This window comes from Bos grunniens, chromosome 5, assembly GCF_055505025.1.
Source record: "Bos grunniens cultivar Pamir isolate PY7600 chromosome 5, Bosgru_T2T1.0, whole genome shotgun sequence".
NCBI classification, from domain to species: Eukaryota; Metazoa; Chordata; class Mammalia; order Artiodactyla; family Bovidae; genus Bos; species Bos grunniens.
Window position 1 is genome coordinate 35,572,338 of NC_141169.1, and position 16,266 is coordinate 35,588,603.

At 38.9% G+C, this 16,266-nt stretch overlaps 1 long non-coding RNA gene across 1 annotated transcript in view; it reads left to right on the forward strand.

Annotated features, from left to right (window-relative positions):
- Positions 1–622: 622 nt before the first annotated feature.
- Positions 623–16,266, forward strand: part of LOC147371764 (uncharacterized) — a 31,203-nt gene continuing 15,559 nt past the window's right edge. The window contains exon 1 of the long non-coding RNA XR_015163744.1: positions 623–761. This is a non-coding gene — a long non-coding RNA (uncharacterized LOC147371764). The remainder of the gene's footprint in view (positions 762–16,266) is intronic.

Below are 16,266 nucleotides of genomic sequence, written 5' to 3' on the forward strand. Positions count from 1 at the left end.
GAACAGGAAGTTAGGAAATTTACAGCATAAATTCACAGGAAAATAAAGGAACATGGAAGGACAGCCTGGATTTTCACTAAGAATCGAGCCAGAACTTTCACATGGATTCAATTTTTTCCCCCTGGGTTGACCATTCCACTTCCACCAAGCATTTGTTTTTAGCCTGGTGCTCATCCTGGGACTAATTCAATGGCATAAAGACCTTGTTTCTTCTGGGTTTTGGAGTTTTTTTGTTTTTGTTTGGCTTAGTAAAAGCAGATTTCTGCATATTTCATAAAAACTCCTTTGACAGTACCACACAAATAGTATTCAAACAAGTTTCCCAACCCTAATTAGAATATTGTTTTATTACATTGCACATTTCCTAAATCTCACACTAATTAAATGTATATTGTACTTACTTATTACCAATAACTATCTGTGCTCAAGATTTATGGTCGTGTACCGTGGTGGTTGACGACTGTATCAGCATTTCAATTTCAAATGTGTTTCAGAGGTTCAGGGCTTATCTGGAAAATTAATTGCAGCTGAAAACCTGGCACAGCCTATTCTTCCACAGACCAGCCTGGGGCCCTCCTCCAGCTCCTGACTTCTTTTTCTGGAACAGCTGCAGGGGGAGTGGAGTGAGGAGTGGGAGAGAGGGGAGGGAAAGAAGGACGATGGGGGAGCGTGGAATGCCATCCCATTCTCAGAGCTTTCCTTCCGATCTCTGGAATCTGTCTGCAGGGGAAATGAACATTCTTGTCTGCCTAATGCACACAGTAAGTGAACAGAGGCCCTGCTTCCCAGCTCTCCATTAGCAGGAAGGCCATGTGTTGGCTGCTGAAAACACTGGTGGCTTTTCCCCTTTATTATTTTTTAAGCAAGGATTTCAGCTTTTTGTTTGTTTGTTTGTTTTTGTTGAGCTCAGCTGTGGGCATTCAAGATATGGATATATTTATCGGCTAAGAATCACACAGATGACCCTTGAAGGCAATTGGATTTTTCCTGCCAGTTTGTCTCTCGACTTTTCCACAGGGACGTCAGGGAACAATAACACAGTTACCCTGGCTAGTGGACTTGCAACACAAGTATTCGACATTTTTGCTTTATAAGTTGTTCTGTTGTTGTTGTTTATGGGTTTTTTTGGCTGAACCATGAGATTTGCAGGATCTTAGCTCCCCCTTGACCAGGGATCAAACCCAGGTCCTCAGCAGTGGAAAGGTGGAGTCCTAACCTCTGGACAGTTGGGGAAGTCCCTGCTTTGTAAATTTAATTATACTCTATGAGTATAAAAGAACAGTTTGAAAAAAGGGACAGTTCACATATTTTTGTTTTCTTACTAATTTACCAGGAAGGTCCTGGTAGTAGACTAGGAACTATCTTAGGTTATCATGAACATTGAAAAGCAAAGAATCCCTGTTAAATTCAGGGGACATTTGGTTACAAGCAGCAGAAACTAATGGACAACAGTTTAAGCAAATGGAATCTGAGACCTGAAAGGACAGCTGAGACTAATGAGAGTCTGAAATTGGAAGCTAGAAGGTGTTCATGAAACAAAATTCCAGTTCTTTTCCTCTCTCTGTCTCATGCCCATGCTTAGCTTCTCTTTCTCTCCATGGTGTGTTTTGTTTCCTCTCTCCTAGGACATCTGCTTTGCCCTCTGCTTCTTCCTGTGGTCTGGCTCTCTTGATTTACTCATCCATCCGCATCATCCCCAAACTCCTAGCCTCGAGGGTCTCCACTTCCACTCTCTGCTCCAAACTATCACTGATTACTACAGTTTTACTTTCTCAGTTTAAATTATTGAGAGGCTTTGATTAACTCAGTTTGGGTCAGATGTACAGCTGATGCTGAATCAGTTTTGATGGCAGTGGTGGCACCATGACCACTAAATCCATTGCTTACTTTTGTAGAATCTATGAGGGCAGCATTGCCAAGGAAGGGAAAGCTGGCTGGGAATCTAGCCATCCATCCCAATTGTGACAGAGTAGGATCCAGTGTTTCTTCCTCTCTGTCTGTCTCCCTCTCACACACAGAAAATGGCTCAATGACAAGTAGGTGGCGTCTCAAAGAAATATGGCTAAAACAAAATACTTGAGTTTAATTGTTCTTAGTCATTTCTCTCTTAAAATTAAAGAGCATATATACCCTAGGAGGGCCTATTAAAAATGCAGATACCAGGGCTTGCTTCAGAGATCCTGAGTGAAACATGTATCAGAGCTTTCTAATAAGCTCTTCAGGAGAGCCCACTTAGAGTGGTCCACACACCTCATTTTGAGGAAGCCCTGGTTTCTCACTGATTCTTAACATGTGTTCAGGTGTAACAGTGATAGTGGTGAAGGAATTTTTGGACACTTAGCTATGGTAGGGCATAAGGACTTCTGACTCGCTCGTAATGACTGTAACAGATTAAGTAGTGAAAATGAATTGCATCGTACATCTAAGCTTCAACTGGGATTTAGTGATGTAGGTGTATCAACAGTTCAGGGGTCTAGTCAAAGAAACCCCAAGTGCTCTCATTTCACTAGACGTAGTTCCTGTCTGTAAAATAAAAGGTAAATTAATTATGAAATAACATGATTGTATTAATAATGCCATTCCAGTCAGCACTGTAGTGAAACATACCAGAACTGATTTCATTAGCTTGCCTAAGAGGATTGACACTAACCTGAGGATTGATACTAAACTGCCAGGATTCTTCCAATCCACGAAGATGATATATTTCTCCATCTATTAGTGTCCTCTTTGATTTCTTTCACCAGTGTTTTATAGTTTTCTATATATAGGTCTTTAGTTTCTTTAGGTAGATATATTGCTGGGCATACACACTGAGGAAACCAGAATTGAAAGAGACACGTGTACCCCAATGTTCATCGCAGCGCTATTTACAATAGCCAGGACATGGAAGCAACCTAGATGTCCATCAGCAGATGAATGGATAAGAAAGCTGTGGTACATATACACAATGGAGTATTACTCAGCCATTAAAAAGAATATATTTGAATCAGTTCTAATGAGGTGGATGAAACTGGAGCCTATTATACAGAGTGAAGTAAGCCAGAAAGAAAAACACCAATACAGTATACTAACGCATATATATGGAATTTAGAAAGATGGTAATAATAACCCTGTATACGAGACAGCAAAAGAGACACTGATGTATAGAACAGTCTTTTGGGCTCTGTGGGAGAGGGAGAGGGTGGGATGATTTGGGAGAATGGCACTGAAACATGTATAATATCATATATGAAACGAGTCACCAGTCCAGGTTTGATGCATGATACTGGATGCTTGGGGCTGGTGCACTGGGATGACCCAGAGGGATGGTATGGGGAGGGAGGAGGGAGGAGGGTTCAGGATGGGGAACACATGTATACCTGTGGCGGATTCATTTTGATATATGGCAAAACCAATACAATATTGTAAAGTTAAAAAATAAAATAAAATTTTTAAAAAAGGGAAAAAATAAAAATAAAAAAATAAACTCTCAGGAGTGACATGAGAGAGGTGCTGCCAAGTCGCTGCAGTCGTGTCCAACTCTGTGCGACCCCACGGACTGCAGCCTACCAGGCTTCTCTGTCCATGGGATTCTCCAGGCAAGAACACTGGAGTGGGTTGCCATTTCCTTCTCCAATTGAGAGGGGTGGCAGTGCCATTATTCCAACCTCACAGGAGCACCATCAGGAAGGATAATTTAATTTCTCTCACCCTTTTTTCTAGGGTTTCATACCTTCCTGAAAATGCTCATTTTGAAGAGCACAGATTTATAATTTTTTATTCCCAAAGTTAAAAATACTCTTCACATTCGCCAGCTTACTGCTTCATGTGTGGCTTTGGGGTTTGCCATTGGGCCAAATATCTACCTTACAACACCCAGGGTTCAGCATGCTTTATTGGATGGAAAAAGCAAAGCGGTAGAGGAAGAATGAAATTAAAAAGAAATTAAGATATGAGGTGTATACAGCCAAGTACATCATCTTTTTTCCACATGAAGCACAGAGGGTGGTTTTTCCAGGCACTCACAGGCGCATGGCACCTGTGTTCATTTAAATGATTACACATTCAACAAAATTTGAATGTGTGATGTGCAATCATTTGAATCACTCATTATACATTAAAATAAACCAACACAAACACAACTCATTTTCTGCTACTTTTGAGAAACTAAGTAAATTAAATGAAAGAACAAAATGAAGATGATGCCAGGCTGAAGATCATTCTTTGACCATGATCAAACTTTTAGCGGTGGTGTGGGGTTAGAAAAGGAGTAAAAGAAAGGAGAGTGTCTCCTCTTGCCCAGAGCCACCACGCTCCCAGACCACTCCTCCTCACGAGGACCATATAGCACAAAGGGAAACAGTAGGAAAAAACAGTTAGGAAAAAAGGCAAGTGGAAAGAATATAGTCTTTTGGAGAAGTGCAGGTGTTTTCCCCAGCTCTCCCATTATAATCGTCTATGGTTGCTGTGTCTTTTTTTTTATGGTTAATGATTTCTACAACCTACTTGAATGGGGCTTCTGTCCACATAAATACATAGACACTGTTTCAAGGTTTATCATCTTGCCAAATACAAATGTCCCTTTCTTATCTTTCTTGACCTGTCAGCATTTGAATGAATGAGCCCCTGGCTCCTATCTGAAACATCCTCTCTACCTTCCACAGTCAACATGATTCTAGTTTTCCTTGTGATAGTTCAAAATCTCTTCCTCCCCCTTCCATGATCACTGTTTAAATGATTGACAAGTGCCAGACTTTGGTTTGCAGTGGTCTTCTTTTCTCCTCCTGGGGGATCATGTTCAGTCTTACACAAGCATGCAGATGAATCCAGACTTACATATCTAAGTTGAAAGTCATCCCTGAACACACAGTCATCCCTGAACCACCACAAACATATATCCAATGTTTCCTTGATATCCTGTCTCAGAAGTCTTATTAAGATCTGAAACTTAAAACCTGGTAAAAACAGAACTCTTAATTTTGTACTGACTTCTCTAAACAGTTGGGCTTCCCTGCTGGTTCAGTGATAAAGAATCTGCCTGCCAATGCGGGAGACGCAATTTCGATCCCTGGTCCAGGAAGATCCCCTGGAGAAGGAAATGGCAACCCACTTCAGTATTCTTGCCTGGAGAATCCCATGGACAGGGGAGCCTGGTCTGCTACAGTCCATGGGGTCACAGAGTTGGACACAACTTAGCTCCTGAACCACAGCTCTAAACAGTATCTTCTTCATCTACCCAGTTGCTCTGGCAAAAAAAAAAAAAGTAAGAGTTTTTCTCAACTCCTGTTTCTCCCTGTATTCATTCTACATCTCATTAATTAGCAAGTCCATTCAAGACTACTTCCAAAATGTTTCCCAAAGCCATTAAGCTCCATTCACTCTGATGACTATGTTAGCAGTCTAACAGGTTTCTCTCCTTCCAGCAGTAGACAGAATATTCTTATTCCTCAATTTTCCCTATCTTTTCTGAAATCCCTCTTGTCAATCCACCACCATATTTTCCCTGACTAATATCCTAACTCTGCAAGAGGTCCTCTAAAAATACAAATTAGTTTTGATGTTTCCTATAGTAGCTTCCTATTACATTTAGGATAAGATTTGAGATTATCATAGCATACAAAGCTTTGAAAGATATATTTCCAAATTCTATGACCACATTTTCTACAATTCTAATTTCACAGAATGTTCTTTGAAAAATTTAAATCAGACTTTATCATTCTCCAGATTAAGAAACTTCAAAGTAGGGTAATCTTTGCCACATTGTACAATGCTACATCTGTTAAGAATCTTTTTGGCTCCAAGTAGTGGAAAAACTGATCAATGACTACTTAAACAAAAAGGGATTAATTTACCTCCCAGAACAAGTAATCCTGAGTAGGAAGTTGGTGCTATTGGTGCAGCTGTTTAATGATTCCACAAAGTACTTAGTTTCTCTCTTTTTTCTCTTATTATGTTAGTATTTGACCTTATTGCCTATTGTCTCATGTACCCAAGATGGCTCTTATAGTTCCAAACATCACATGTACCACATCCATGTTCAAGGTAAGAAAAATGTAGGAGAGATAGGATTGCTGCTGCTGCTAAGTCGCTTCTGTCGTGTCCAACTCTGTGCGACCCCATAGACGGCAGCCCACCAGCCTCCCCTGTCCCTGGGATTCTCCAGGCAAGAACACTGGAGTGGGTTGCCATTTCCTTCTCCAACGCATGAAAGTGAAAAGTGAAAGTGAAGTCGCTCAGTCGTGTCCGACCCCCAGCGACCCCATGGACTGCAGCCTACCAGGCTCCTCTGTCCATGGGAGTCTCCAGGCAAGAGGACTGGAGTGGGGTGCCATTGCCTTCTCCAGCAAACTCATTCCTGATATAGGGCCTTTGCACTTATTATTTCTTCCAGTTGGAATGAGTTTTGCTGATTTTCACACAGTTTGCACCTTATAATTATTAAAGTTACAACACAAACATCATCTCAGGGAGTTGAGTTATTAATTCAATGTAGTTGTTCTTATTGTTTAGTTGCTAAGTCACGTCTGACTCTTTATGACCCCATGGAGTGTAGCCCACCAGGCTCCTCCATCCATGGGATTTTCCCAGGCAAGAATACAGGAGTGGGTTGCTATTTCCCTCTCCAGATGATCTTCCTGGCCCAGGGATCAAATCTGTGTTTACTGCGTTGGCATATGGATTCTTTTTCCTCTGAGCCACCAGGGAAGCCCCAGTTCAAAATAGTACATCCTAATATTTCATGATAAGTATCTGTTTGTTTGTTTTCTTATTGAAATTTTATTAGTTTGGTAGAGCTGCTGTAACAAAGTATCACAGACTGGTGACTTAATGTCTTATTTCAGGCTGCTGTAACAATAAATACCACAGATGGTAGTTTACTAGACAGAAATTTGTTTCTCAGAGTTATGGAAGCTGTGGAGTCCAAGATCAATGTGCCTGCTGATTTGATTCCTGGTGAGAACCCCTTTCATGGTTTGCAGATGGATACCTTTATGCTATGTCCTCACAAACCAAGGAGATAGAGAGGAAGAATCCTGTGTTTCTTTTTATAAAGACACTAATCCCCTCACGGGGGCTATACTCCCATGATCTGATTACCTCCCAAAAGCCCCTCCTCCAAATGTCATCACACTGGGGACTAGGTTTCAATGTAGGAACTTAGGGGTCATTCAGTCCATAGCACTTAAACAATTAAAATTTATTAACTTGTAGTTCTGGAGGCCAGAAATCTGAGATTAAGGATTTGGCAGGGCTGGTACCTTCTGAGTGCTGTGAGGGAAGGAGCTGTTTGGGTCTTTCCCCCCTGGTTTGTAGACAGCCATCTTCTCCCTGGGCTTTCAAGTCATCTTCTTTTTGTCAGTGATCATACCCAAATTTCCCATTCTTATAAGGATATCAGTCATGTTGAATTAAGTTTCATCCTAAATGACTGCATTTTAACTTGATTACCTCAGTAAAGACTCTATCTCCTAATAAGGTCATATTCTGAAGGACTGGGCTTAGTAATTCAACACACAAATTTGGAGAGAGGGCACAACTCAACTACAACAAACAATAAATATGTGCTGAATGGGTAGATTTTGACCATAGCCACCACTTGTTGAGTGCTTGTAATGTGCCATGTCCTACATGAAGTACTTTATCCTATCTTCTTTAATTAGCACAATGATCCAATGAAGAGGGTACTACATGTGTTCTTTTAGAAATGCAAAAACCATAGTGAGAGAGATAGTGAGTAGCATAGCAGGAGTGTGGAGGCAAGGAAGAAAACAAAGGCTGGGATGTCGCCAGCAAAATGGTAAGGAAACGTCCTTTGAGACCTCTTCATTACCTTTGATTGGTCACATTGGATCATAAGTAGACAGAGTCTAAAAGAGAGAGTTTATATAGGGGTCAACAAATTTGTTTCCTTAAAGTACATATTTTAGCTTTCCAAGTCACATGGTTTCTGTCACAGCCACTCTGCCATTGTAGTATGAAGCAGCCATAGATAATACATAAACAAATGACTGTGGTTGTGTTCCAATAAAACTTTATTTATAAAAGCCAGTGGCTACCCAGATTTTGCCTATGGATCATAGTTTACTAAAACTTCGGAAAAGGAAATTTTCACTTGATTTTCTTTCCTTTTGTTTTCCCCAATGTAATGTAAATCTTATGAATTTAGAAAAACTGTGCTGACTTGATGTCTTTGAGATGCCCAGCATTTGCTTCTATTTTTTAGAGAACATTATACTAAACGATACAAAATCTGTGAGGAACCTTCAAGCCAAAAACGCCCTCCTTAATGTTCTCTTCTCTGGGAAATTCTTCGTCACTTCCTGTTACAGTGTGAACTTATGTCCTCAGTGGTGGTGGAAGAGAGGTGTGCAGACAGGGGAGAGATCAGAAGACAGAGGTACAAAGCCTATCAGTCTGGAGTTTCATTCCTGGCTGAGCGATGAATGAACATGTGGTTTGGGTGCCACATTTCAATTCACCATGAGTTGTCTTCTTTCCTGATAAGATCAGAAAACAGGTTTTACATATCTGAGGATGTATTCCTCATTAAATCTTGAGATCATCTGGATAAATACACTTGATAAAAGGGCAGTGTAAGAATGCCCTGATTTAGGGGTGCTGAAGAATTCTCCCCACACCTGAATATTTATATGTTTTGAACTTGTGATTCCCTGTGCCCTTCATCAGCCTAATTTTTCCCTTCTTTTCATGATCTACCCTGCCTCACTCTAGTCTTTAGAGTCCTTCCTTTTTCAGATTTAGACTCATAACAAGATGAAGTTTCCATTTGCTTTACCCTCCATCCTTAAGGACCCAGGCCTATCTCATTTTTGAGTAGTTTACCACTAAAACAACCTGGGAAACAGAGAAGAAATAATAGAAGTGAGCATGGGGGTTAGATGTCTGATAAAGATCTTACAATAGTGGACCCTGATCAGACTCTGCCATGTTTTCATTCTCTTACTCTAAGGGGGAAAAAAACTTCATTTTTTCCTTATTACAACAGTAACTTATGGGCCTATAATTCTGGCCATATGGTAGGCTAAATATCCTGAAAACCCACCCAGTACAAAATCCCTTAACATGCTAGATAAAATACAGCAAACATTCTTTAAACACAGAGCTGAAATCATAAGACTATGAGAGAAATCTCCAGGAGCCAAAAACAAAGAAGGAGCTAGAAACCTGTGTGGCGAGTTCATCCTGAAGCACTGGCTTTCCAGGGAACATTTGCCAATTCTAATAACCAAGAGGCTTTCATTTTAACAGTTGAACAGGGGATAAAAAATGAAGCTTTAGATCCATGCAGATGGGGCACTGGAGCTTATCAAGACCTCAAGAAATACATTAAGAATGGACTAGAAAAAAATCACCTGCCGGCAAAGAGAAATGACAAGGACATTTATTTGTCATGGTCTAAAATGGTTGAAAAAATGGTCCAGGTTGAAAAAAATTTTTTCCTGATATCATCAAGGCCTTTCCACGTGAGGGCTTGGGAATTGAATTTATATTACCTGAATGACTAGGGAACTCTAGACTGAGGAATTAAAGTGGTTCTTGCTTGAGAGGACCCTGGGGCACCTAGCAAAAGCAAATGAACATCCCCCAAGGAGACTTGTCTCCTTACTCAGGCTCTGCAGGATTCTTACAGATTAAACCCAAATATGACTTCACATTTCAAAACACATAGTAAATACACCACTTTGTGTGATAATGTTAGCAGAAACAGCACAAAGCTAATTAGATACCCAAAACCTGATATTGAATGATTGGACACAGGATATCAGTTAAGTAGATACAATATGTCCTTTTGCCAGCACTGATTTCTACACCTTTATAGTTATAGTTTCTTGTTTAAAATCAAGAAGTATGAAGCCTCTAACTTTGTTCTTCATTTTTGAGATGTTGTAAATATTTAGGGTTCCCTGAAATTCTATATGAATTTTAAGATGGATTTTTCTAATTCTGCAAATAAAGTTTTTGGGATTTTCACAAGGATTATATTGAATCTAAAGATCACTCTGGGTAGTATTGACATATTAACAACTTTATATCTTTGAATCCATTAACATGGGATGTCTTTCAATTTATTGATGTCTTTAATTTCATTCAGCAATAATTTCTGGTTTTCAGTGTACAAGTCTTTCATCTCCTTGGTCAAGTTTGTTCCTGAGTATTTTATTTTGATGCTATTATAAATAGAATTATTTTCTTAATTTTTTCTGATTTTTCACTGTTAATGCTGCTGCTACTGCTGCCAAGTCACTTCAGTCGTGTCAAACTCTGTGCGACCCCATAGACGGCAGCCCACCAGGCTCCACCGTCACTGGTATTCTCCAGGCAAGAACAATGCATAGACAGGCAACTGATTTTTGTTTAATTTTGAATGTTGTAACTTTGCTGAATTCATCTATTAGTTTTAATAGTTTCTTTGTGGAGTCTTTAGGGTTTTCTCTGTATAAGATCGTGTCATCTGTAACCACAGATAATTTTACTTCTTTTCTAATTTGAATGCCTTTTGTTTCTTTCTCTTGTCTAATTGCTTGGGCTAGGACTTTTAGTATTATGATGAATGGAAATGAGGAAAGTTGTAACTCTTGTTTTACTGCTGATCTTATAGAGAAAGTTTTCAGTCTTTCATCATTGAGTATGATGTTAGTGCTGGGCTTTTCATATGTGTCATTTATTATGTTGAGGTAGTTACCTTTTATTCCTGGTTGTTGAGTATTTACATCATGAAAAAGTGTTAAATTTTGTCAAATGCTTTTTTTTTCCATTGATTGAAATGATTATGGATCCCCTACTCTCCTTCATTTTGCTAATGTGGTGCATTATGTTGATTAATATTTGCCTGTTGAACTATCTTTGTACTCCAGAAATAAATCCCATTTGGCCACAGTGCATAATCCAGTTAATGTGTTGCTAATTCTGTCTGCTAATTACTTTCTTCAGGATTTTAACAGCAATATTTATCTAGTCTGATATTGGTCTGAAATTTTCTTGTAGTGTGTTTGTCAGGATTTGGTATCAATGTAAATGCTGATCTCACACAATGAGTTAGTATAAAAAATATTCCCTCCTCTTTGGTTTTTTGGTTTGTTTGTTGTTTTGGAAAAGTTTGAGGAGGATTGGTTTAATTTTCTGTGTGTGTGTGTTTCTAGTAATTTTTCTATTTCATCTGAGATATCTAATTTGATGTACAATTGTTCATGGTACTCTCTTATGATGCTTTTTATTTATGTAAAATCTATTATAATGTCCTCTCTTTCATTTCTGATATTGAGTTCTTTCCCTTTTTTCATTACTTTAGCTAAGGTTTTGTCAGTTTTGTTGATCTTTTTGAACAACCAACTCTTGGTTTCATTGATTTTCTCTATTTTATTTATTTCCCATTTTGTTTATCTCTTTTCTAATCTTCACTCTTTATTTCCTTCTGCTAGCTTTGGGCTCAATTTTTCCTCTTTTTTAGTTCTTTAAGGTAAAAATTTGGCTTTGGCTTGATATTGTTCTTATTTTTTAACATAAGCATTTACTACTATGAATTTCCTGCTTAACACTATATTTGCTGAATCCCATAAATTTTGGTATGTTGTGTGTTTTCATTTTTATTTGAGTCAGGATATTTCTAATTTTCCTTGTGTTTTCTCCATTAACCCAAACATTAAACTGTGTTGTTTAATTTCTACATATTTTTAGATTTTCCATTTTCCTTCTGCTACTGATTTCAAATTTCATTACTGTGTTATTAGAAAAGATTTTTAGTCTAATTTCAATCTTTTAAAATTCTTTAAGGCTGTTTCACCTGACTTATGGTTTATCCTAGAAATTGTTCCATGTACATTTTTTAAAAAATTATTGAAAAATAGCTGGTTTACAATGTCATATTTCAGGTGCACAGCAAAGTGATTCAGATATGAATATATATATATATATATATATTTTTTTTTTTTTTGTACAGTTCCCTGTGCTATACAGTAGATACTTCTTGGTTATCTATTTTATACATGCTGCTGCTGCCTCTAAGTCGCTTTAGTCGTGTCTGACTCTGTGCAACCCCATAGACGGCAGCCTACCAGGCTCCCGTCCCTGGGATTCTCCAGGCAAGAACACTGGAGTGGGCTGCCATTTCCTTCTCCAATGCATCAAAGTGAAAAGTGAAAGTGAAGTCGCTCAGTCTTGTCCGACTCTTAGCGACCCCATGGACTGCCCCCTACCAGGCTCCTCTGCCCATGGGGTATTCCAGGCAAGAGTACTGGAGTGGGGTGCCATTGCCTTCTCCGATGTTATATATAGTAGTGCATAAATGTTAATCCCAAGCTCCTAAAAGTTTCACATATATTTTAGGAAAACATATATTCTGCACCTGTTGAGTGAAGTTTTCTATATATATCTTTTAGGTTCAGTTCAGTCGCTCAGTCGTGTCCGACTCTTCGCGACCTCATGAATCGCAGCATGCCAGGCCTCCCTGTCCATCACCAACTCCCGGAGTTCACTCAAACTCACGTCCATCGAGTCGGTGATGCCACCCAGCCATCTCATCCTCTGTCATCCCCTTCTCCTCCTGCCCCCAATCCCTCCCGGCATCAAAGTCTTTTCCAATGAGTCAACTCTTCACATGAGGTGGCCAAAGTACTGGAGTTTCAGCTTTAGCATCATTCCCTCCAAAGAAATCCCAGGGCTGATCTCCTTTAGAATGGACTGGTTGGATCTCCTTGCAGTCCGAGGGACTCTCAAGAGTCTTCTCCAACACCACAGTTCAAAAGCATCAATTCTTCGGCACTCAGCCTTCTTCATAGTCCAACTCTCACATCCATACATGACCACAGGAAAAACCATAGCCTTGACTAGACGAACCTTTGTTGGCAAAGTAATGTCTCTGCTTTTGAATATGCTATCTAGGTTGGTCATAACTTTCCTTCCAAGGAGTAAGCATCTTTTAATTTCATGGCTGCAGTCACCATCTGCAGTGATTTTGGAGCCCAAAAAAATAAAGTCTGACACTGTTTCCACTGTTTCCCCATCTATTTCCTATGAAGTGATGGGACCAGATGCCATGATCTTTGTTTTCTGAATGTTGAGCTTGAAGCCAACTTTTTCACTCTCCACTTTCACTTTCATCAAGAGACTTTTTAGTTCCTCTTCACTTTCTGCCATAAGGGTGGTGTCATCTGCATATCTGAGGTTGTTGATATTTCTCCCGGCAATCTTGATTCCAGCTTGTGTTTCTTCCAGTCCAGTGTTTCTCATGATGTACTCTGCATGTAAGTTAAATAAGCAGGGTGATACTATACAGCCTTGACGTACTCCTTTTCCAATTTGGAACCAGTCTGTTGTTCCATGTCCAGTTCTAACTGTTGCTTCCTGACCTGCATACAAATTTCTCAAGGCAGGTCAGGGGGTCTGGTATTTCCATCTCTTTTAGAATTTTCCACAGTTTATTGTGATCCACTCAGTCAAAGGCTTTGGCATAGTCAATAAAGCAGAAATAGATGTTTTTCTGGAACTCTCTTGCTTTTTCCATGATCCCGCAGATGTTGGCAATTTGATCTCTGGTTCCTCTGCCTTTTCTAAAACCAGCTTGAACATCAGGAAGTTCACAGTTTACGTATAGCTGAAGCCTGGCTTGGAGAATTTTGAGCATTACTTTACTAGCGTGTGAGATGAGTGCAATTGTGCGGTAGTTTGAGCATTCTTCAGCATTGCCTTTCTTTTAGGTTCAGTTAGTCTATAATGTTGTTCAGGTCCACTATTTCTTTATTGATCTTCTGTCTGGTTGTTCTGTTATTCAAAGTGGGATACTGAAATTTCCCACTATTATTGTAGATCTGTCTACTTCTCCTTTCTAACCTGTCACTGTTTGCTTCATAAATTTTGGAGCTCTGATATTTCCTGCAAATATGCTTATAATTATATCTTCTTGGTGAATTAACACTTTTGTTATTATACAATGTCTTTCTTTATTTCTTATAGTAGTTTTGACTTCAAGTTTATTTTGTCTGATATTAGAATGGCATCCCCTGTTATCTTCTGGTTACTATTTGCATGGAATATCTTTTCCATCATCTCGTTTTTAGCCTGCATGAGCTCATGGATGTAAAGTTGGTCTCTTATAAACATCACATAGTTGGATCCTCTTTTAAAGTCATTCTGCGTATCTATGTTTTATGATGGGGTAATTCAGTCAATTTTGGTTTTAAGTAGCTGCTGGTAGTGAAGGACTTATTATTGCCATTTTCTTATTTGTTTTCCAAATGTCTTACAACTTTTTTTTTTTGGTTGCTTATTGCCTTCCTTTTATGGTATTTGATTTTTTTAAGTAGTTACACATTTTGATTCCCTTCTTATATTCTTTTGTTTTGGCTGTGCCATGCAGCACGTGGGATTCTAATTCCCTTACCAGGGGTCAAACCTGTGACCCCTGCAGTGGAAGTGTGGAATCGTAACCACTGAATCACGAGGGAAATCCTAGATATTCTCTTTATGGTTTCCATGGGGATTATATGTAACATCCTAAAGATATAATGGACTTCTCAGGTGACATTAGTGGTAAAGAACCTGTCTACCAATGCAGGAGACTTAAAAGACGCCAGTTCAATCCCTGGATCTGGAAGATCCCCTGGAGGAAGGCATGGCAACCCATACCAGTATTCTTGCCTGGAGAACCCCGTGGACAGAGGAAACTGATGGGCTATAGTCCACAGGATCACAAAGAGTCAGACAGGACTGAAGCAACTTGTCATGCACAAAGATATAACTATATTATTTTCATTGAATTATAATTAACATACAATGTTATATTTGTTTCTTGTGTATAACACTGTGGTTTGATAGTTTTAAAAGTTATTAAATAATCATATAACTATTAGAAACTGTTACCAACTTAGACACATACAAAATCTACTCCTTTATCTCTCTGTTCCTGTTATTTTTCACAAACTAAATCTTTATATAATGTATGTTTATATATATGTATATAATATATAAATATATGTATAATATATGCATATTATATGTATAAGTATCTATAATGTATACATATTATATGTATAATTTATGTTAAAGCTTTATGTAATATGTATATTGAAATAGATTTGTGACTTTTTTGTGTATTTTCTTTTAAATCTGTAGAATAAAAAAAGTATAGTTATAAAATAAAATTATGGTAATACTACTTTTTATATTTGTCCATGTATTTACCTTTAACAGAAAGGTTTATATTTTTGTGTGGCTCCTTTGTTTGAACTCGAAGAGCTCTTTTAGCTTTTCTTATAGGGAAGGCTTGTTGTTTAGTCACTCAGTCGTGTCTGACTCTTTGTGACCCCATTGACTACAGCACACCAGGCTTCCTTGTCCTTCACTGTCTTCTGGAGTTTACTCAAATTCATGTCCCTTGAATTGGTAATGCCATTCATTCATCATATCCTCTGTCGACCCCTTCTCCTGTTGCCCTCAATCTTTCTCAGCATCAGGGTCTTTTTCAGTGAGTCAGCTCTTCACAGCAAGTGGCCAAAGAATCAGAGCTTCAGCTTAAGTATCAGTCCTTCCAATAAATATTCAGGGTTGATTTCCTTTAAGACTGACTGGTTTGATCTCCTTGCTGTCCAAGGGACTCTCAAGAGTCTTCTCCAGCACCACAGTCTGAAAGCATCAGTTCTTCCATGCTCTGCCTTCTTTATGGTGCAGCTCTCACATCTACACATGACTACTGGAAAAGCCATAGCTTTGACTACACAAACCTTTGTCAGCAAAGTGATGTCTTTGCTTTTTAATACACTGTCTAGATTTGTCATAGATTTCCTTCCAAGAAGCAAGTGTCTTAATTTCATGCCTGCAGTCACCATCCTCAGTGATTTTGGAGCCCAAGAAAATAAAATGTGTCACTGTTGCCACTCTGTACCCTTCTATTTGCCATGAAGTGATGGGACCAGATGTCATGATCTGTTTTCTAAATGCTGAGTTTTAAGCCAGCTTTTTCACTCTTCTCTTTCACCTTCATCAAGAGGCTGTTTAGTTCCTCTTCATTTTTTTGCCATTAGGGTGGTATCATCTGCACATCTGAGGTTGTTGGTATTTCTTCAAGAAGCCTTGATTCCAGATTGTGCTTCATCCTGTCTGGCATTCTGCGTGATGTACTCTGCATAGAAGTTGAATAAACAGGATGACAAGACACAGCCTTGTACTCCTTTCCCAATTTTGAACCAATCAATTGTTCCATGTAAGGTTCTAACTGTTGTTCTAACTTGACCCACATACAGGTTTCTCAGGAGACAGGTAAGGTGGTCTGGT